At 38.6% G+C, this 23798-nt stretch overlaps 1 long non-coding RNA gene across 2 annotated transcripts in view; it reads right to left on the bottom strand.

The window, feature by feature from the left end:
• LOC128149886 (uncharacterized) overlaps positions 1 to 23798 on the bottom strand; it is a 64910-nt gene that overhangs the window by 4572 nt on the left and 36540 nt on the right. For both annotated transcript variants that reach the window (XR_008237884.1, XR_008237885.1), the window contains exons 2-5: positions 14994 to 15125; positions 5531 to 5735; positions 2672 to 3426; positions 586 to 708 (exon numbers count right to left, since the gene is read on the bottom strand). This is a non-coding gene — a long non-coding RNA (uncharacterized LOC128149886). The remainder of the gene's footprint in view (positions 1 to 585; positions 709 to 2671; positions 3427 to 5530; positions 5736 to 14993; positions 15126 to 23798) is intronic.

Raw genomic sequence — 23798 nt, 5'->3', positions numbered from 1 at the left:
TTCTATGACAAATCCATGCACCATGAGTAATAATATTCAGATAAAGTAAAACGTGCATGAACCTATAACCTGAAAGCTATTTATGTGGTATACAGAATGGCTGTTTTCAAAGAAAACCAGTCCTTGTCTGTGAATGCTTTGATTAAAACAAACCAAAAAACCCCCTTAACTTAGATTTGTAATAATTACTTCACTCAGAGCCCTATCTGCAAATGTTGATTCAGATAGTTATAGAATGTATCTGCTTTGACAGAAAAATCAGTGCTATATCAAAAGGTGATATTTTTTTTTCCACTGTTCAATCAGACTCTCAAAGAACTAAGTGTATGATAGGTGGGCATCACTGCTAGAAGTACTCTAAGAGCATAGGCATGATTTTGATCTTGGCATGACCAAAAAAGCCCCTAACCCAGAAAACAGAGTAGGTGGGAAATGAGAATGTATCTTAGTGTGTTATTGGGGCAATTTATAGTGGTAAGGTAGATACGGCAGAGCAGTACATGCAGGACTGATAACAGACAGTGCTTCCTATTTTTCCTTCTGTCAAATATGGTCAATGATAACAATGTAAACTTGTACCCTTACCCATCCGTTGGTCTTTACATAATGCCTTCTGTTTTGGCTTTTTTCCTCCTGTTCAGTAGAAGGTGTGAGTCCTAATTTACGTGTTTACAAAACCTATGCTTAGCTCTTCTTGGCTTGGGTTATCTGTTGACAAGAAATCCAAAATAACAGAAACAGAGATTAACTTTCTGTGAAAAATAGAGCTTGTGCACCTGGATAAACTGCAGAGCCACAGGAAGTATTCTTGAATAAACAATTCCTATTCTTGTTTCCCACAGGTTATTTGTAGCTGTTGCCATCAGAAATTTTGCACTGTTAATGAATGTTCAGATTATTGTGTTCTGCAGTACTTCTTGACATAAGCCTTTATCCTTCTGACATGAGACATTATCCTTCTGAGAAGTGAAAAGTTTAGAAGAATCTGGGTGCAAGCCATCTTGGAGATAAACCGCCCAAGAAAAATCAAAATATGACATAATTTTCCCTCAACTTAAAGAAACCTCTTTGAAAAAGAAATCAATGTCCCAATGTCCATTTTTACCTTCCAGATTTTGCTGAAATTTTTCTGATATTGTGCAAAGGCAGCAGTTAAAAGCAGAGACTTGGATCTAACCCTTGCATTGTGAAAATCTGAGTCCACTTCTTGGCATATCTACTTGGGCTTTAGAGATAATGACAACATAGATAGTAGACTGATTACAAAGAGTCGAGTCAAACACATGAACTGAATCCAAACAGGCCTAAACTTGTAGGAGTGTTTTAACGTAGAGCTGAACTTAAAGCCTTGCACCCTTCTTTTGTAGACAACAGAATCTTTGAATGAAAAAAACCCTTATGGGTAGCATTTGTTTCAGCCAGTTTGGACAGACAGAATTAGATGACGATTGAAGTGAAAAATTCCCAGTGCCTCATTCTGTGCTCCTTTGCAGGGATAGTAAAATCAGTTGTGTTGGATATGCAGAGCATATTTACCAAGCAATTAACTGCCTGGAGCATAATTTTATAGATTAAATTGATAACTGGTTCAAAATAGCTGTCACAGATCAAGAGTATTCTAGGAGGCTACTCTTCTCATTGGAGGCTGTGGCTACATGCCCTTTATTTTACATTGCAGTGCTCTTTTGGTAATGATCACAGATAAAGTCCAAGTAACTCAAACTTACTGATTACATTTAACCCTTTATTAAATTTTATGTTTGAGCAAAGCTCTTAAAAACATAGTCTCATTAAAAAAGAATAAATATTGCTCCACAAAAAGCAAAGTGTTCATTCTGAACTGCAGAACTGTGCAGCCATGCATCAGACCTAAGTATACTTACAGCAGAGTGTTAATTGAAGGGATTACATGTTTAAATTGAGATTATTTTCTTACGTAACATGTGTGTGTCCTACATTATGCTTGGAAGTGTCTCAAGAATATCACTGATTTTTCCTTATTTATTATTTAACCATGCTCTGTACTTTAAAATAGTTATGCAATACTTTTTAAGAATAGGACAGTAGGACTTTCAAGGTATTTGTGATGTATTTTCATGTTACAGAAAGACAAACATACATGTATGTCTGAGATGATACACAACAGAGATCTAGCAATTTAGACAAAGGCAGCATTCTTACAGTCTTTCTAAAACATGTTCTAGTCTATGTATGTCTTAAACTGAACAGGTCAGAAATAATGCCCTGCAGTTTTGATCTCTGACACAATAAAAAATGGTAGACAGAAATGAAATTATGATGGCAGCTTGTAGGGATTTCTGAAAAGCTCTCAGTATTAGCATGCAGAAGACCAACCTATCAATTTTAGAGAACTTGAAAGGATTTTAAGAATACATGCTTAGTAGGGATGTTTGAGTATGTGCTGAGCCTCTCTGATTCTACACATTAAATATTACATATTGCTGCTGCCAAGGGTAAATAGTTCCTTCCCATTTCTCTGAATGGTCTCCTGTGAATCTAGCATGTCTTGGATCTAGAAGAAAACAGGCTGCTGAAAGGTTTATACATGAAGCAGCAGCATATCAGTGGAACACAACAATCCGAGGAAGAGAGAAGGAAGGCAAGTGAAATTCTACTTAGGAGAAGCAGCAGGAGATTATAAATAACTCACAGGAGAAGAGGTGAAACTTGCTGATGCACTCAGAGGTAAGGTTGTACTTGAGAACGGAAAAGTGTGACATTCTCCTTGGATACAGTTCTGGGAAAATCAGCATGAATTAAACAGTTTGTGACTGCTGGCTCCTTGCTTGACATCCTTGGTCCCATTTTCCAAAAATACTAATGCCTTTGGCTTTGATACCTTGCAGGTGCCCGGATTCATAGAAAAATCACACTGCTGCTATTCAGTCCATAACTTAGCAATTTTTCTCATTTTGTCTTTAAATGATGCCCATTCTAGTTTAAGAAAAAAGGCTGGAGTTTTGCTGCTGAAGAGGTGACCAGGGACACAGAGATGAAGGTGCAATTCTCATCTTCACTACAACTTAGCAATCCTTAATGCTAGCTTTCCTGGCTGTTAAAAGAGCTGATGCTTCCCTTGAATTCCCTTTGTCTTTCATCCCTCTTGGGACTTCAAGCCATTTGAAGAAGGTAGTGTTGGTTGGACACTTGGGCTGGTAGGACCCTAAGATGGCTATAATATCAAGAATGCTACTTTCTGACGCTCTAGCTTTAATTTCCTCACTCCAAAGAGGTATCGCTTTGTGGTGCTTCATCTTTCAGCTGAAGTGAGTGTATTTTACCCATGTTCATCTGTCTGTCATCACTTGGAATTTGCCTGTATGTTCATTGGTCATTTGCTTGCTGAAATACTGGTAGAAACCATGATGACCCCAACAGTATTTCTGGCTCAGCCACTTAAAGACACTCTATAAAAGGTGTTTCACAACATTGTCAAGAGTTTTAATGATACATTCAAAATGTGCAAAATGAAGGTGCAGCTGGAAGCTAAAGGTAAACTTTTCATCCACTAAGCTTAGCTAGTTTATGATAAACTAGACCAGATATTTCAAGTAAGTAAGAAAGAAATGAGCCTCTAATCCCAAAACAACTGTTTGTAGCCTTTGCAGACTAAGATACATTAACCTGTACTTCCCTAAGTACCTAAAGGAGCTTTTCAGCTTGAAAAAAAGTAAAATCTTAAGCAAGATTTTATCTGAATAATTGTTAGCTGTATCTGCTTCACAAAGTAATATATATTTATGGAAAACTTTAATACACAGGGAAATAGTTACAAACTATTATTCCACAATACTGCAGCTCACCTTACTGCAAGCCCTGTCAGAGAGTATGCGTGCAAATTCCTTATGGTACTGTGAAAACACAAATACATGCTAGTCTAAGTCAGTCTTTTAAATGTATCTGGTTTATGTTACTGTCACGACCCAGACTGGACAGACCAGGGAGTTGTGTTTAATTCGAAATTCCCTCGGGCTAAATTAAGGTGAAAGGAAACCAAACGATCAGTTAAAGATTTTATTCATGACAGAAGCAAACTGAACTGGGGAGGCGTGGTAGTGGGTGGCAGGGTTTCTCACAACAGGAATTGGCATAAGACTACTTCTGTAAACTGTGTAACCATATACATCGATTCAGGGAATAAGGAGATCCCTCCTGTTGAGTCATGAGGTTCAGAGCAGATCCCCTTGCTTTCCAGACTCCTCCTCAGAGAAGGACCCAGGGGCAGCTGGATCCACTCTTAGTCTCAGACTTGGTCAACGGTTTATATCTTGAAATGGATGAGGTGTAGGGATTGTGGAAAAGGAAAAGGAAAGAGAGAAGAAGACACAGAGAGAAAAAGGAAGAGAGAAAGATTTCACCGGTCCTGGGTCCAGCGTTGGTTCAGTCAGCCGAGGGGTCCAGTCAGCTGAGGGGACCAGTCCCGGTGGGCTTGGGCACCGGGGGCTTCAGTTTGTGTCCTTTTATCATCCTTGCCCCTCCTTCGGGTGGGCACCCAAACTCGTCAGGTTAATGAGCAGTTTGTGAGCCTTTGGGCTTGGGGGTCGTTTGTGGAGTAACTTCTCCTTCCCTGCAGACATGGCCATTGTTTGATCTTTGTATCAGAACAGCTTATCAGAACAGGGAGCTGCGCACCCTCCAGCACGCCCTCCCCCTCCTGTTGCTGATGTCTGAGCTGATGGGCTTTTCACCTTGGTTCCTTGCTGTGCAGGATTTGTCTTTAAGCAGAACTTGCCCCACCACAATGTTTGAGACATTAACTCTTTCAGTCTCTCACAGTTACCCTTAAAAAAAAATCACTCCCACTAGGCTGTTTGATTTAACAACAACATAAATAAATCAGGGGTTGTCCTGATACTAGCCGACGAATTACCTCACTGAACGTGTTTTCTTCACAGCTGGGAACCTGCTGGCCACTTCTATTTCTGATTGCACACACTGTTCATAGTCATGTAATACCACTGGAATAACTGCATCAATTATTTACATAAATAGTTTAAAAATTCTACTTTAAAAAATATATTCTGTTTTTAATGCAATTGAACTGAAAACAAAGACAGCTAGCACCATATGACTGGAGAGGTCTCCATGAGCCACTGGAAAGCACTTGATTTACAGACAGGGTTTGGAAAGCCAAATGAATTCTGCAGAATGTTTACATAAAAGCATTACTCTCCATAACTTCCTCTAACTGGACTGTCCTTTCATTTGTATCTTTTTCCATCAACTCATTTAGAATGACTCATCACACCTAAAAATAGTTTAGATTTACTTTATCTTTTTAGACTCAGAATAACACCACAAAATGGATTGTGTCTACATGCAGTTATCTGAGAAAACCTACTCTGTTAATTCAGTTCATTCCTTTTGGTGTCTGAAAATCACTGAACCACATATTAACTTGGTATAAATTTACAAAACCATAAAAGTCAAGGAAGTTACGTGTAAGAATCTGACCCCAACTTACAAAGTGTAACAAAGATTACTCTCTAGGCCATAGAGAATGTCTCACCTTTAGATAGCCTTTTAGACAGCTTGACTGCAGTGCTGTTAATGACATCATCCCAGATCTATGTTGGTGTTACTTCAAATAAATCCAAGCTTCTTGAATTTTTATTTTTTGCATGTGTTGGAGCAATTTTTCCATGTAGCAGGAGCTAGCTTTACACCACTAGAGCTGAAGGAGGAACGCCGTGAACAGCAAGCTCTTACCCCGTCTGGGACAAATCACAAGAAAGAAACAAAACCAACTGTAGTTTATTATCCTATGCCCTGCAATGTGGTCTTTTTAGAGAGGGAAAAAAAAGCAAAGAAGGGATAGAGGAACTTCAGGGGAAAAAGTGGGACTATAGCTGCACACCAGAGAGCTGGTATGAACTTTTAACAGTAACGCTTACCCCTTGTACACGTTTTTGTGAGCACAAAGCTCAAAAATATTCTGAAATGCTTAATACAAGTGAGAACAGCACAGATATAATTTAGCTGTTATTTATCTATTTCAGAAAACAGATTTCTGCTTCAAGCTATAAATCTTTAAGACCTCTAACTTTCAAACAGTGCATCACAAATTTGCCTTCCGGTTTATAAAAATCATCCTAATATGCCTCAGCACTCTGCTTTCTTTCAAGAAAAGTCTACAGAGAGCCAGCTGTCTGAGCTGGTCATGTAAGATTTGTGCATAAGTGTCTCTCTGGGAGTTTTGTTTTGGTTCTATCATTTAATATTCATGACAATCTTCATTAACCTGCCAACTGAGCCATCTTAGCATCCTGCCTCCAGACAAAGTCAAAAGTTTATTCCTAGCCCACACAGCTCCTGGAAGCCTACATCTCCACATGACAGGCTATTTTGGCTTGAAAATCTTATGTTTAAACTAACAGGATGAAACAAAAAAAATCCAGAAGAACTGCTAAGGAAAGGGTAAAGCAAGAACAAGAGGATGTTCAGTACTTCTAGTTAGCAATGACATGGTTAAGCAACTAAATTAATCTGATCATTCCAGCCCATAAACCAAGGCTTTGGGAAAGCTGACAATTCAAATGTGGCCATTAATAATAAAATGTGATGGGGCAAAAGGGGAGGGGGAAAATCCTTGCTTTTAAGCTGCATGGAGTAAACTGTGCCACCTTAAAATTACTCATAGCCCACTGCATATCTGTCAAAATAATATATAAATATTAGGAGTACTAAATAATTTCAATGTCACTGAGAAGAAATATATTCATGCTAAAAGCAAATTCTGTAATTACATTATGATTTTAATGTACATATTTTTTCATCAAGGATGTCAGAATAATCAAATGATGATTAACGCTCTAGACAATTCAATTACACAACACCCAGAGAAATCCATGGGATGCTGAGTTTCAGCCTCCCGTATCAAACAGAACAAAATATACAGTAGGTCCAGTCCTGTCCATGTGGAGCAAAGTGAAAAGCTGTCGGAGAATCAAGAAAAGGAAAGAGTGACATGAGAAGGATGGAGTGATCAGTGGAAGAAGGAAAATAAGAGTAGAGAAGGACCCCTACAATTAATCAAGAAAGAGGTAATAGAGATTTTGATGCTGACAGCCACAGCAGAGTAAGAGAAGACCAGAGCCTGCCTAACTGCATGGTTGGTTCCTGCCATTATTTTAGACTAGCGTAGTGGGGAAAGAAGATAGATACACACATTTTAAAGAGAGAACGGTTGAGGATTAAGTTTTATTTTATATCGTACCTAGTGATTAGAAGAAATATATGGTGAATTCTATTTAGAATCATAGAATCATTTCGGTTGGAAAAGACCTTCAAGATCATTGAGTCCAACCATTTCTCCCTCTAAGTTTCTATGATGGTTTTTGTTCAACTGCAGTTGAACAGAGGGAAAAGGGGAGAGGCTTACTTGTTGCGTGAAGGAGAAAAAATGTTTTTCTTTACTGTATACTACACCCTGCGATGGAGCATCAGGGATGGATTTGTCAAAAACCAGCAGTTGAGGGAATTAAGAGCTCACTCTTAAGTCAAGACATGACATCTCATCATCTTTTCTAACAAGGGATACATTTTCCAGAGGGAACCAGTCTCCCAGGGGTGATAATAGTAACAATGTACTTCTAGAATTACCTTTCAAAAATAGAGAGTTTGATAAAAGGTCCTATGTAAAACTTTAGATAACAGATTTCTAAAACTTGCCAGTGGATAAACAACTTTACGAATGTTTCTTCCCTACTGACAAAAGATTTAGGAGACTTGAGGAATGTGAAATACAAATATCTAACATGACGAACAGCTGCCTATACATAAAATGAAATTACAAAAACAGGAACAGTAAAGAAGAGTAGGACAAGGGCTTCTTAGTTTCTACCTAACGGGCACCCCAAATGGGGATGCAGATATCCTGAACTAAATCACAGTTCACCTGCACTTCCTGGGTGGAAACAGCTCAGTTGTGATGGGGAAAGTATTAGCAGCTTTCACCAGACTGTTCCCATGCCATAAACCAGCACTGCTCAGTCTGGTTTTAGCCTCCTGCCTTCTGTAAAATCAACTCTACTGCACTTAGGCTGGTTTAAGACTCTAGCAACAGAAAGTCCACCAGGACTCAAAGCCTGTTATGAAATCCTAACAGGAAGACCAAATTTTCTAGCATCTCTTTTCATACTTCGCATGTCCTTTCGTAAGCCTGATACTATGAGCTGTTTAATAATGATAAGCCCCCCAAGTACGACACAAATATTAAATGGAAGAAGAGTAAAGCATAATGTAAGTTAATTTGCCAGCAGCTGGGTTTTCCTGTACCTCAAAGGGGAGGAAAGAGCACTTGTTTTCTCCAAGTGTGACCGTTACAACGCTTACACACATTACCAAGTCTATGCAGAAAATAATTATTTTATATCTTTAGTAAAAGCTGGCTATCAAGACTGTTAAGTGCCTTAACAACATTAAAATTAAAATAAAGGAAAAAAAGGCAACAAAAATAAAGAAGAAGCAGCTCCTACTGCATACCAAATAGCAATTCAATAAAAGAAAAAAGTATTCTCAGACTCCTTTCTGGAAGCCATTTTTTGAAAGATTCTATATTATCTTCAAAGCCAGCCATAAGCATGGCTTTATGACGATGTGGCATAGCTGTTGCATTTTCAAAAAAAAGTCTGTGCCCGTTAGACTGTTTCTGATCTCCTTATAGTCACAAGCTATGCTCAATATTGTTTATTTTCTATAATTTGTTAGATCATGTTTTACCCTCAAGTACATTTAAGTATTGCTCTACCCACAGCTGATTCAAAACAGCCAAAGGAAGTAGGAACAGGACAGCAAAGTATGCAGTAATAGGTAACAGGCCTAGAGAGAAAGTTTAGAGAAAGTTTCAGTTCAGAGAGTAGCTATTTCTGTATAAGCAGAAATCACCTACAGGCAATTTTCCTTGTTTTTAGCAGCCTGTTAACTTAGATATTTATGAAACTATTAAGCTGTTCCTTTGGAAACAACCATAGCAAATGCTTCTTAAGGTGGTTATGAAGCATGGTTATTTTTCTCTAGAAACCTTTTTTAGAAGTAATAAAAAAAAAAAAAAAAAGGAATTTAGTCCTTGTAAATATACTATCAAGGCAGCTAAAAGAGCAATCAAGGTTTGCTTCACATTTCAGTCCACATTTTCCAGGAACTCCCCACTAGGAAACTTTATTAAATTTAACAGTAAATTTAATTTAGAAAGAGTTCTGTTTTCACTGTATTTTTCTTCCCCCAATGTTTTCCTAGATGGATGCTTTTGTAACAGTTTCTTTGGTTTGCTTTGTTTCTATGCAACTTGAAGTCATAAACCAATTTTCAACTAGTGTACATCAATAGAAATAAAGGGCTACAACTGAGCTATGCTGATTTGTACTATTTTAGAATCCAGTCCCCCTTCCTTTCCCTGGACTGCAATAACCTTGTACATTATCAGCTTTGATGTTTTCTATGGTGCTCAGAAACCTACGTATTTTACATTATTTAGATTAAGCACCAAAAAAGGACCTCTCTAATTATGAACATAATTTCTTTTCTTCCATAATTCTTGAATTAGACAGACATTTACTTTTGACTAAAAATACACTGGAACTTCAGAGCTCTGTACTGCACTCATCTGTGTACATTACTATCCCTTTCCCTTCGTGTCTCCTTTTGCGGAGTTTTAATAGATCCACACTACAGGGAGTTCTGACAACACTAGGCCAAATATTGTTGCAAGATACAGTATAGGATAATTAATGATGAACTCTGAAGCATTCGCTAAATCTAGCTGAAAGCTACAGAAAGAAACCATACATTATGGTGATGATTATTCTTGATTTTGCTGGGGAAAAATCCCCAAACATCCCCCACAAACTCAAAGCAAAACTCCTTTTCTAATTGCATGCTAATTTACAAAATTAAATAACTCTCCAGGGGTTTCACTGCCAGTCTAAGATAACAACCATACAATCTGGCTCTTGCACTAAATCACCACTTCTGATTACTGTTTTTATACATAATCAGGATTAGGCAAAGATCTTTCCCAATACTAACCTGGACAAGCTAAATTCCAGAAAGAGTAGAGGCCTTAAAATATTCAGTATAGCAAAATGCAGGTTTGTCTGCCCTAGACTTTAAGAATATGGCAATGAGCACATCCCCTATTTAAGGCTTCGTTTAGACTGTTAAACACCACTTCTGATATTCTTAAAATTTCACCATCCGAGATAAGAGAGAGCAAAACTTCTTGGATGACCAAATGCTGTTTAGGTCCTTTAAAAAAGAAGTGAAGCTCAAAAGAATTGATAACAGCACATTTTGAAATACAGTAACAAAACCCACCTTTTACAAAGAAGTGGGAGGCACACTTTCCCTGCCTGTTTTCCTTAATGGCTACAGAGAAAACCGACAGGAAACAGTGGAACGAAACTGGTTTGTAGTCCTAGAGAGGAAAATGGTTTTGAAATGTAACTGTGGGCAAACAGAAGATCCAGACAAATACATATCACCTCCCAAGCACCAGCCCCAAGACAGGCAAATAAAAAAAATCTGAGCCACATGGATGCGAACACAAAGGTGTGTATATAATTTTAGCAAAATGGTGTGACCCAGCCAGAAATGTTACATATGCAGGCAACCCCCCTCCCCCCACCCAAATAGTGAAACACTCTGTAGAATGATCCTGAATTCCCACAAAGAGAGAAAAAGGAGCAAGAGTTTTCCCGAGTGCAGCACTGATTGAAGAGAGGCTTGGGTTACTGCCAAAGGAGCTGTTTCCTATTGTCTTTTTTCTTGCTACATTCAGGGAAACAGGACCTCAGTTTAATCCCACTTTGATTACAAAGAATGTACACAAAGATATATCACTTCATCTCAACATTTTCGACAGACATAAACTAGAGGAGCTCAAATATTGGCCAACCATTGAAGTAAAAAGTAACTTCTTCCATGTATACTGAGAGATACAGAAAAAAAAATCTAGCAAAGTTCTGAAAGATACCAGACTTTTAGCATTCAGAATTTGTAATCTAAGCTGGTGTTTAACCTAAAGAATTAAACAAATTTTATGAATATAAGGAAACATACTATCTCACAATATACAGATGAAACTCACTCTGAAAATAGTGTGGAGAATTGAAGAATGGAAAAAATCATCTAGTCATCACATTACCTTGAAACTTAAACATCTCTATTACATTCCTCCCTAACCCCAAATTCCTGTATTATCCTAGCTAAATCACTGAAACCCTAAATTCTCAGCATTCACCTTCATAGGTCCTTCTGAAATCACTGCCTGAGGTTTCACTCTGTTCCTCCCTGTATTTCACATTGCTGAAAGCTATGTGCTACGAAGCAGTACGAAACTTTGATTCTACACGAGGGAGGGACCTTGAAGTTCTTAACCTCAAAAGGATTTCTTAAGCATTTTCCTGCATTCATTTATTTTTGACGCCTCGAGCAAACAAGAGCCAATAATCCACATGCAGAAAGATTTCCATTGATTAAGCAATACAGCTGAGCAAAACAAAGACCTGGTCTTGTACCCTCAACTCACACAGGTAACGAAAATAGTCTCTCCTAATGTTTACTTTTCCAGAACAGGATTTCATGGGAAGTTTGAATGTGTCTCTCTCTCAATTCTATTTCAGGATAGAGAAATAAATAGAAGGTGCAGACTCTTCCAGAAAAGGGAAATCTAGTTCTTGTCTAGCTGAAGTTACTACCAACTTCAACTGGCCTGAGCCAGAAACCCCTGGCAGGAAAAAAAAAAATTTACCTGGTGCATTTCCACTATCCAGCCTAACGTAGTATTTGCTTACATACTGTAACTATCGAGAAAAGCACTACTGATTTTAACTTATTGTCTCAAATAATATTCAGTTATTGGCATCAGGTTATTTAATACAGTTGTGTAGAGCACAACTGAGAAGAATGGGGCTGTTAAGAAGTGCTCTTTTAATGGAGGAAAAATGCATTTCTCAACTGTTAATCTTGCTTGTCTCTTGTACTTATGGTCTGTCACATTGAGAGTTGGGCTGGTGTCATACCATTTCAGTCAGTTGGGCAGCACTGGATAGCTGGCTTTCCATGCAGACCCATTTGTGTTTCTGAGAAGTAGGTTTTCACTCTGAAAGGCCAGTCCTCATACATGTAAGGCAAACAAGAGAGACATCCAGTGGCTGGACCATTTAAGTGTATTTTTTTAACCTAACTAGAGACAAACTCAACTATGTCCTTACCTAGTCCATGTTCTTGTGTGTATAAGAAACCATTTATAAGCCAACTACCAGACATACAGAACCAGAGAAAAAATTATTCCAGTGGCTGAAGCACTACTGTCATCTCTGCTGTGTATTTTTCCTGCAACCTACAGACTTCCTCACTGCATACTCCAAGTCCCATCCATAGTTCTCCCTTTTTCTCTTAAGCTTAACTTCATTATTTTGATTCTCAACTCACGTGAATCGGTATAGGTCTATTAACTTCCATGGAGCTATAATGGTTTGTGTCAACCCAGAATCTCATTCTAATTGTTTGCCATTCAGACATGTACTTTTCACATCTACTATCTTCTATTCAAATATTTTATCTAACCTTAACTCTATTTGTACTACTTATTTTTATCTGCATAGTAAATAGACTTTCCAGTCATTGGTGATATAAAATGCCAGAGAATTGGTGCTAAATCCTGGTATTAAGTAGTTTGATCTTCATGTAAGAGCAGCGAGAAAAAGATTATTAAATTTACTAATATAAATTAGTAGTATCTACAGTATTTGTTATAAAAAAATTCTGTATCCTCACTGTCACATCTTAAACTATTACATGTATATAAAAAGACAGCTTATTTGGAAACATAAATCAGCACAAAAGGGCTTATAAACTCAAAAATCTGAAGACAGGATGAATAAATATAAGGGAAACTTAGGGATAAACTTTTTGACAAAGTATTAGCAATATTAATTTAGAAGTAATTTATTTGCAAAAATCAACTTTGTCACTGCTACATGCTAAATAATTCATTTTTTAAAGGGCTTGACCCTTACAAACTTGAAAGATTTGTATGAAAAGTTCTGGTAAGAGAATAAGGAATGGGTTAATTCTTCCATATTTGGTGAAGAATTGAAGGCAGGCAATTACTGACTTCACTTACAACAATGTAGGATGCAGTGTTAGGGATACAGTTAAGGGCTATGAGCAACTTTCCCAGCTTCTAAAGAGAAAACTTTATGCAGCCAACGGGGTAAAAACAGATAGCAAGATGTGATGACCCAAAGTTGGCAGGATATGCTACTTATGAAAAAACTGACATACCCGCTATGAGAAAAAATTTGCTTCCCTTCTTACCACATACACGTATGGAAAATCCATCATACGTAAGCCAAGCAACATATCAAGCTGCAATAGTTGTTCCTAATATAAAACCCAAACAACAGAAGGCTCAAGTTTTGTATTGTACCCTCTGCTAAAATATTTCACTCTACTGTGCACTTCCTTGCAAGTTTTTAACTGTGCTGCTACAAAAACACTTGCCCCAAACAAAAAATGAAAAAAAGAAAAAAAAAAGAGAGAAAGTAAAGAAAGAAATGTCCACAAGGCACTTCTTACTGCTGCATAGTAAGAATATACTTATTCTTATTCTATTCTAAAGGTATAGCTTTCATATCAACATTAATTCCGTGCTTGAATTAAATAAAACATTTCTTTACTACCAAATGTCCACAGGGGTTGATTTCAATTGCTAACATCATTAGAATCTACTTTCAGAAAGACTGTAAATCAGTATATTCATAGACTTCTGGATATAGCCTACTGTGACTGAAAAATGAGAGCAAATAGGTTTCCCTTATGATTTCAGACCGTATTTGCTGTCATTGGAAAGCCAGACAGGCTCCATTGAAGCAACAGAGCTGTATCAATACAAATGGAAAGCTGAAATCAGGATCTCAGATTCTGAAAATCAAGTGCAGCCTCTTTACCAATAAACTTTGGACAAGGATCTAGTTCTTTAAATATTTTATCAAAACTTTGCTCTTCTTGTGTTTTTAAAGGAGGTATCTAAGCAACGCAGAGCAGATGACATTTGGAGAATTACAAGACATGCAGTAGACCTATTTTGCAGTTTGAAATTTTTTTTTAAAAGAGTATGTGTCTTGGACTTGCTCTAAGGCATGTTGTCTCACCTTAGGGATCTGTCTTGGTACCCATGTGGCACACTCCAAATCAGCAAACTCCCTCTCCCCCAGGCAATTGAGAACACCTAATTGAGGAGCTAATATTCTCCCTGCTGACTATGTACGTGAGGGCTATCTGGTTCCAATATAGTGTCCTGTGTTTGTAAGTGATCAAACAATAACAGCTGTTGGTGAACATTATCCACAATTCATTTATGCAGGTGGAGGTCCACGGCACTGATCTGTCATGTACAGCTTCATCTCAAGCCTCATTAGCAGTAGCAAGTCAGTTGTCAGCAAGCCTCAGTCCTTGACCAGTCTGGGGAGGGGTGTTGAGTTGAACTAATGTCGTTAGGTAACGCCCGAGCCTCATGTGGTGGTGGACCATACAGGTGGTGAACCATACATGTTAAGCAACACTTCAGCGTCTTAAAAACCTGTATGTCAAAAAGCTATTACACACAAAGCAAGCCACAAAAGCAAACAGCAGTTTAGTACATGGCACAGGCACAGAAGAATGTGGTTTGTCTGACAAATCACAGAACTTACATTACTGCTATTTCCTCCACAGGAAATCCTTCATGGATGCCTTTACAGCAATACTTTGTAACACACTGAGCTACAGCCCATCTAGCATACACCTCCCACCCCTCAAATTAGCTTTGATCAGTGTTAAATTAACTGTCCAGCTGCCTTACTCAAATGACCTAAGTTGAAGATTTGTCCATCTGCCGAGGCCTGAACAGTAGCCTCTGAAAACAGAGAGACAAAACCAGAGACACACCTTTTCATCCGTCTGGACTCATGAAAATCATTAAGTTTTACCTAATTGCTGTACTCTGGAGATCTGAAGTCCCTCAGATTACTGGTCTGTTAGGGGAAAAAAAAGTGACACTGGCTGGAGGCGATACTTGGGTTCTTATGAACTTCGTTCTTTCTTTCTTTCCATACTTACGCCTGTGGAAAAGTGCAGAAAAATGCATATGAATTTTCTTCTGTTAGAAGAGTTACTAATTATCAGCAGGGTAATTGGTGGAATTTTCACCTGTATATCATTGCAGTTAGATGGACACCAGACAGTAACTTGAAATTATTCTTACTTTCTAGTTACCTCAAAAGAATTAATAATATTATTTTTAATTTAAAGGTTAAATCAACAACTGATTAACACTAACTAATCAATGATTTAATCATTTAGGTCTAAACATATTAACAAAACATATTCTAATATGCCTATATGAAAAGTAAAGAAAAGAAAAGAGAACATTTGAAATCTGGTTTTGTTTTGATTGTTTTTTTTTTCCTCAGCCTCTATCTGCTTTGGAGTCTGTGATACTAGGTATGAATTCACTGAAAACCAAAGAATTTAAAAACGGTGATCTATATATGGCAAAAGCTCACCCTGATTTTATGCAAGCATATAAAAAATACCACTCCTGAGACATAATTCTCTCAAAGAGCTTGGATCCTATTGTAACAGGCAATGTATTACTGTTTTTTACACTGCATATTCTTTGCACTGAGGACCTTGTTTCCATCAACAACCCTCAAACAAGGATGATGAAGTGGCTATTATTGTCACTCCTCTCTCCACACAGAAAATGGTAGGCAAAAATGACATCCAAAGTTTCACCAATGCTTTACAGTTGAAATGGAGCAATAACTCCAATCCCTTGACTTGATGTTTTGTACTTTTCCAACAAATATTCTTCCATTTGAGTTCAAGGAACAACACAGAAGAACAGCTGAGGCAGCCAACTAAAACTTAAAACTAAACCTGAAACTGAATTACGTTAACAAAGTCCCGCTATCACAGTTCCCGTCAAGTTTATTACAAAGTTCCTCTGTTAAGAACTTCTTCCTAAATGTTTTTGTTATTTTTAGGCAACCTTTTCAAAGCAAGATGGTTCTTCAAAAACAGTATTAACGTGTGAATAACATAGAGAAGGAAGTGCCTGAAAGCACCCTGGTTTTGAGGTAAGGCTGCAAGCAGAGTATTTTACCACTAGAGGACCTCCCGGACATACTGCATTTGGCAAAGACTCATGGCTTCAACCCTGTTAGAGATCTGACAACCTGAAGATAGAGGACTTTGTCTAGTGAAGTGAGGAGCAGAAGAAAACGGCACTTTGTCTAGTGAAGTGAGGAGGATTAAAAACCAGCCCATTACTGATTTACTGGGTCATAGACAGGAGCATCAACATACAGCGACAGCAGAGATAACTTTGGGTGTAAGCATGCCTGCGAGTGCTGGGCAGAGCTGATGCGGTGTCTGCTTCTCTGTTGGGCTGGGAGTTAAGGAGAAGCCTTAAACACTCTTAACACCGCTACGTGGCACAAATTCTAAAATGCTCTCTCCTTTTTACTGGTCCTCTTACTCAGGCGAAATGGCATCAACTTTGATGGGAAAGTTGCCCAACTGAGAACTGAGTAAAAACTGGAGAAAGGCTTCAAGCAGTTGACCTGTTAACAGACTATGCACAGAACTGAAGCGATGAGTGAGTTTTTATAATAAAATTAATGAAGAAAATGTCAGGGGATTATTATTGTTCTTTATTCTTTAATATCACTATCTTGGCATTGTGTCACATGACAGAACTCTGATCCCATTTAGGTTTCTGAATCAAGTCACTGACTTCAATGTGCAGGCTCCTCTCGACTTCTGACTCTGAGATGAGCCTCCTTCCTTAGGGCCCAGGTGAAGTGAGCTTCATGATATCAAAGGGGTTAGCAGATATCTATCTACATTGCACAAGAACAGCACTGTGCACTGTGGCAATAACAGCACAGGAAAAACTTAGGACTGGAATAAGAGAAGTGATACAGGTGAGCGTGGTCTCAGGTATGCAATGAGAGCTGCATGCAGACATACAGCAAAATTTGGTTGGCTCTCATTTAACTTTATTTAATGACCCAATGAGCCCATATTAATGAAAAATACGTACCACAGAAACATAATATGCACATATAAAAATAAGCAAATCAAGTTGCCAGAAGAAATGGTCCCTTGTTAAGATGCAGATGACTTGGGCAGTGGCCTGAAGCGAGGTGAGCTATTTAACTACTCCACACTCTGACAGAGACCAGGCTGTGTGAAGTTGCTATAATCACCTGTGTCTATTTTTCTGTGTAAGAAATGAAAAGGTGCTTACCTAGCTGTGAGAACTGTAAGTAGAAAGCACTGGATAAAGAGCAAAATCTTACTGTATTACACCTGGAAAAAGGAAGACAAGGAACCTCTGTACCTGAGGGAACTACAGTTCAGGGAAAGTTGTGAGATTCACAGGAAAGGAGTGAACAGTCTGTCTATGCAGCCACTGCAGTCCAGGAGGGCTGATTTACAGCACAAGGAACAGCAGATTTGAGGTGAATACCTGGAAGAGACATACATCTGCACAGCACTACAGGCCATTTGCAGCATCTCCTGTGACAGCAATGCCTAGGGCACAATGGAGAAAAGGACAATGAGATGACTGCACCAAAGAACAACAGTATCGTACAGAAAATTTCAGGTTGGTTCTTTTTTTTCTTTCTGTCAGTGAATAAATTTACATCCATTCCAGTCTAGCACAGCATGCTCTTCCAGAGTTTAGAAGCAATGAGATTTCTGTTGAGCCTGCTACAAGAAAAGAGGGATCTGAATGGGGGTCTGCAGGCACTCAGAGCTAGGTCTCTGTTCTGAGCAAAATGACCACATATAACCCAGCAATTCCCGGAAGAGTTAGTTACACCCTCTTTCCTGCTGCTCTGCACCAAAACAAGGTGTATTTTCACAAACATCTCTTTCAGCAACAGTGCTGGCTTTAACACCTTGTTCCCTCCAGCTTATTCCCACCTTATACCACAACCTTATTTGTGCCAGGACAACTACTGGTATGGGCACACAATGAACTGTATTGAGGAAAATAACCCTCTCCTACCCCCCAAAAAAGATTTTTTAAAAAGTGAATTAGTTTCCCAATCTAATTCACTATGCAGTCACACAAACTTACACTAGCATAAGTGAATATGTGGGTAAAGGTGGGCAGCAAGCAAAAATGAACAGTGAGTAGATGGCACTACTGTGAGGAAGAAGTGTTTGTTAAACCACAGCCTCGCTGGAGGCTGAACCTGATCATTAATTGCTGCTGAAGCATGTTTAACTTTGACACCAGCTGAACTATTCAGCTCTTAACATTTTAACCTGAGCACCTATGCAAAACTCAGGTGGTCTTTCCAGTTAGAAGATACTGGTATAGAATTTAATGCTAAAATAGTAACTGGTTTAATTATTATGAAGTTCACAAACAATAATTAGTTTTAACTGTTAGTTTTAATAACCAGTATTAATTTATAATTTTAAGGCATTCCCCCATCCTCTCATGCCTGTTACCCACTTTCACCTTGCTCACTGGACTTTCCCCCCCATCAGTCACAGCACAGCTGCAGAGGTTGCTGGATCAGCCTTTGCCACAGCTGGGGGACAGGAGGGAACAGCCAGGGGAGGAGTAGGACTCTTCCACAGCACCTCTGCTGCTGAGAGCACAGAAACCTTCATCGATGCCAGATCGTTTTTAGGAGACATCTGACACTGTTTCCAGGCTGTGCTCCTCACCGCAGTTTCAGCCTCTCAGCTGTGCCAAATACAGGTACTCAACCTATTTGAGTACTTGCACTCTAGCTGAAGGGGTAGAAACCGCCCACAGAGAGAAGGCAGAAACAAGAACTGACTTTCCTCTTTGTTTGTTTTTCTCTCCCCCCCCCCCCCCAATTTATTTATCAGCTATACTTTCAAGATAAAACTAACAAGCCCTTTTACAGGGTCAGATCTTTTCCAGCTGTGCAAGAATCAAATGAGACAGCCAGAAGTGCCCCCAGCTGGTAAAGCCGGATGCTGCCCCAAGAGCCCTTGCTCAGCTTTTCTTTACTCTTACCCAAGACATGCTTCCTACTCACTCTGTGGTTTTTCTGTTTTAGTTCCCAAACTCAGCTCTTCTGCATACGTGCTTTCCCCCTCTCAAGACTACTTGATATTGCCCATTAGTCCAAATTGTTCAAATATTCAAGAAGCCTGCACTTATTTTTTTTTTCCAGAATTGCTGGCATGCTTGAGTATCTTTTAAAATACAATATAACTTCTTTAACACAAAATTACATAAGATAAAGGGCATCGGTAAAACCTCCTGATTTCAGGAAGGTTCACATCACTAGTTAATAATGGAATATTCAAACACACACACATCTTTAACCCAGCTGCATCTTCCCCTTGCATACAATTACATATGAAACAAACAGCTTAAATTGGTAATAGGAGAAGAGAATTTATACAAATAATTGTAAAAACAAATTTAAGGGTAATCGGTAGTCCTAATTTTTCCTCTTGAATATTGTAAATTTTGATCTCAAAAAGAGATAAGCTCTATGCCTCTTAAGAGGGGATAAAATAACTTTTAAGATCCTATATTGCATAATGCCTACATATTTGAAGGTAAGTAATTACAGACATTTTACAGAGACATTCTCTCTCTTCCCACTTTTGTCAGTTCATATTCCAAACCAGCTTTTAAAACCTTCTGTTAGCTGCAGAAAACACAGTGGCTGCTAGAATGAAGCAATAGTCAATAAATACATTGCAGGGTAATTCCAAAGACATGCACTGTAAAACTTACAAAATTTGTTCCATTCCATATACATTAATCCTACGTCACCTGAAGAGGAAAGGTGGAAAACCAGATTTATTTAGATTTATTTCTGCTTTAAAAAAATAAATCTTCGGGATGGCATTGTAAGAATGAAGTTATGGCATCCAAGTTATACTGAACCCTTGTGTCCAACAGTGCTTCTACTTGTTCTGCTCAGTGTTTATTTTAATTTCTGAGCACATCAGACTGGCATTCCACTAGTAGGTGTATAGTAAGAGAAAACCAAACTCGAACTCCTTTCATACAATGTACAACTTTCAAGCTTGGATGCCTACATTAAGCCAACTAAAGGTCAGAGCAGAGGAGCTGCCATTATACTTGTCATTAGAAGAAAACCGAGGCCTCAGTCCAGAAAGTATCAATGAAACTGCTTAGTTTTCAGTTGCTTAGTACTATACAGAAGTTCAGTGGTACTTTCCTAGATAGGATCCTAAATATGGATTGGGTTTCCAAGTACTTTACAGTAGATTTACCAGTACTGTTAATTGGACTGTTTCCCTCTTTACTTCATATAGTAATGCCCAGTCATGTAACTGCTTAATGCACATGCAGTCCCCTTCCTATATCACAGCTGTGCCTGGGGCTGTATTAGCCAGTTTTAAAGTTTTGTACTATATGATTTATGAGAATGATATTTGTAAAATAAGTAAGAGATAATACCTCTAGCAGATGGGGCTTCACGTCTGCATCAGTATTCATAACCTGGACTATTCTCTGCTCTGGCTGAAGTTACAGAGAATTCTCCGGTTTTAAAGTTTTGCTAGTTTTAGCAAGAAGGTGTAGTAAGAACAGGCTAAACACCTGAGCTGGCCTGATCTGCTTTTTCAGCCCTAAAGGTTGCATTTCTACGTGAGAACGGAGATGCTGTCATGCCAGCATGAGGAAAACCTGCAGTATAACCATACGTATGGTATTTGTTCAGGTGATAAAGTGTCACTTCCCAGAACTGCTAGCACGATACCTTCCCACAAGCAAGAAAATGTCTATCTTGGAGGAGAAAAAAAGAAGACAGACAAGATTCCCTACTTACCATATTATGTTCCTCATACTGTCAAGTGACCTACCACACAGTGGTGAAGCATGTGAGGCTGGATAAATCTTGCCATGTTATATAATTCGGTGGTAACAGAGAACTAGGCATGTTACCCAAATGACCCAGCAGATGCAACATTTAAAAATGTGTCAACTTTGCCCTGGACAACCTCAAAGGAAGACCAAATGAAACTAACCCAGACTCTTCCATCATCCAGATTACCATCTTTGGTGATTATTTTACTCCAGATTTTTGTCTGGGACACTTGACTTTCCCTCTCTGTCCTCCTCAAACCCCAGCTGTGGGAGTTTTCCCATCTCCAGTGCCAATGATGGGAAAACAAGAGCGAAACTGTTGTTCTGGGTCACATGAGCTGTCACAGACACCCTGTCACCAACCCCAACTTCACTGTATGTATCTTAACGTGAATCTGAGGTGACAACATGTCCTTAAGCTATGACAGACACTTGCATACAATCACAAAAGTCAGTGAAGGGAGCACATTCTCCATCTCACGACCAAAGCAATAGGCGTGCTCTCACATCCTACTTTTGTCAAGCAAATACTTGCTCATCTAAATTACACCTCAAAGATTTTGGGGATGTGGCCTAAATTTGTACTGAGCATGCAATTCAAATAAACTATCTAATTTCCCATTCATGTCCATAAAGCTATATTGCAACATTGTTTCTATTTAACCAATTTGCAGCCTAATTCATCTCTTGTAAGTTAGGTTCCCACAGTAGGACAGATAGGAAACTAATAAAGGAATGCACAGTCCAAATACGTTGAGCATACACTGCCTGCACACAGTGAATCAGTATATGATTCACCCACTTTCATAAAACAGTTGTGACCTTTCATCTGACTACTTCCTCAAACACAATACAGAGAAATATATATATCATACGGAAATCAGGGACCAACAAATTGGGAGAATAATAATAGCTCATCTCATGACTTTTTGCTGTTGTGCTAATCCTTACTACATGCTCTATCAACCATTTTTGTCATCTCTTGCTATCCTTTGACTAATTAACCAGATGAACTAAGGCATAGGTTGCTCTTTGTTACTAAATGAGTGAAGGCAGAGAATACCTAGACTTTTGAAGTATCAGGCCCTAGAGGATTCACAAAGTAATAATTTTTTTTTTAAATTATAAAAAGAAACAATGTTATATGAATAAATAATATACCAATCTGCAGATAGAGAATCTAGTTCTGTATTTTTAAAGTGACATTTATTTGTACAACTAACTTTCCTTTCTGCCACTTACAATGTAAAGCTGATAATAAGCAACCCTGAGCACAAACATTAAATTTTGTCAACAAACACAGCTTACACTTAGAATTAGGGAAGGTAAGATTAACATGCTACAGCATTGCAGCACAGATCTTTTCACCACAGCGTTTGAAAAATCGCAGGCATAAAATTAAACACTAGACCAAAATCCTCTCAAGCACCTATTAGCAATATCTTGCCCTATTAGGCATTTTGAAACAATTAATTAAATATCAGAGAAAAAGCCCTATTTGGTGTCTAGAAACATAAGGTGATACACATCAAGAGGAAAATGTATTTTAAATGTTATGAAAGCTTTGGCAGGAAGATTGAAGCAGCACCATTATAATCCAAACCCAAAACCAGCAGAGTTGAAATAGAGGAGAAAGATCAGAGCCCCACTGGATTCTACCAGGACACCATACATATAAAAGAAACATATGATAAATCTGAGAAGCAAAGCCTAAATATATTTTCAAGGGACGCCATCCTGCAAATATTTTGCAAACAGTGAAAAACAGTGCATTTTTCTCATAATATGTGAGACATTGTAAACTGGTGCTTCACTGCATTTTTTTTTCCTTCTAAATCAGATCACTTATTTCTTAGTAGCTTGCTCTGATCAGGGATCATAGTATTCTAGGGACCATGTAATTGGTACCCTAAAACCCAGAAGAGATGTTTTCTTGGAATGTCACGGAGCTTGCTGCTCGCTACTAGGTTGCGCTATGAGTTTGCATCTAGGAGAGACAGCAGAGCCCACAGCCTGTTAGAAAATCTCCAGGGAGTGGCAGAATTGTGAAAAAGGTTGACTACTAACCAGGTGAAGCCACCACAGTGATGCTTTGCATTGTTAATGATCCGAATTTCCAACCATGTAGCTAGAGGCCTGTTTTGCAACCCCCTGGGGGGTCTCTTCAAAGCCAGGGTACAGCACCTCCCTTTTCCCATGTGAATGTGGTGACAGTTTGCACGACCAAGTGCCTAACCCTTCTACATATTGGACAATGCAGTGGGTCAAAATGAGTCAACCAACAAATCATTAGTTGAAATCACAGATTTGTATTACCAAAAAAATCTTATAAAATGCATAAGGAATTGGGTCTTATTACCCTCGGCACTGTACCAATAAATAACAAAGAGCTCCTATCCCAAACAACACACCATCTCGATTGCTGACAAGATGCCACAGAAGGAAACATAGGAACAAGATGGGGATGGATAAGCACAAAAATAGCTTGAAGAAAAGCAGAAGTCCAAGCTTCCCCTTTTCCTAACCACTTATTTCTGTCCTTTGCCAGTGTGGCACAAATGCAGATGACTTAAAGCTACTGTATTCACCCTTAAAGAAAAATTTTATTCTTCGCTGTACTTGGGACTCTGTTTCCTCATTGCTTTATGAGCAAAAGATTAGCACAGTTCAAACAGCTCATATGTTCAAATGCTGATGCAAATTCTGAAAGACTGGGAATGTTTGGCAGTTACTCGAATGCTGCAAGAGGCAGACACCCGCAGGTATAGACACAACGAGGTGAAATACTCAGGTCTGCAGTAAAGCTTAATCACACTATCAAACACAGCTGTACTAGTCACACGCTGGGGATGTCCCAGCTGCAGACTATCTCCCAAAGCAA

This window comes from Harpia harpyja, chromosome 13, assembly GCF_026419915.1.
Source record: "Harpia harpyja isolate bHarHar1 chromosome 13, bHarHar1 primary haplotype, whole genome shotgun sequence".
Taxonomy (NCBI): Eukaryota; Metazoa; Chordata; class Aves; order Accipitriformes; family Accipitridae; genus Harpia; species Harpia harpyja.
This window is presented reverse-complemented; position numbering and strand designations above follow the sequence as displayed.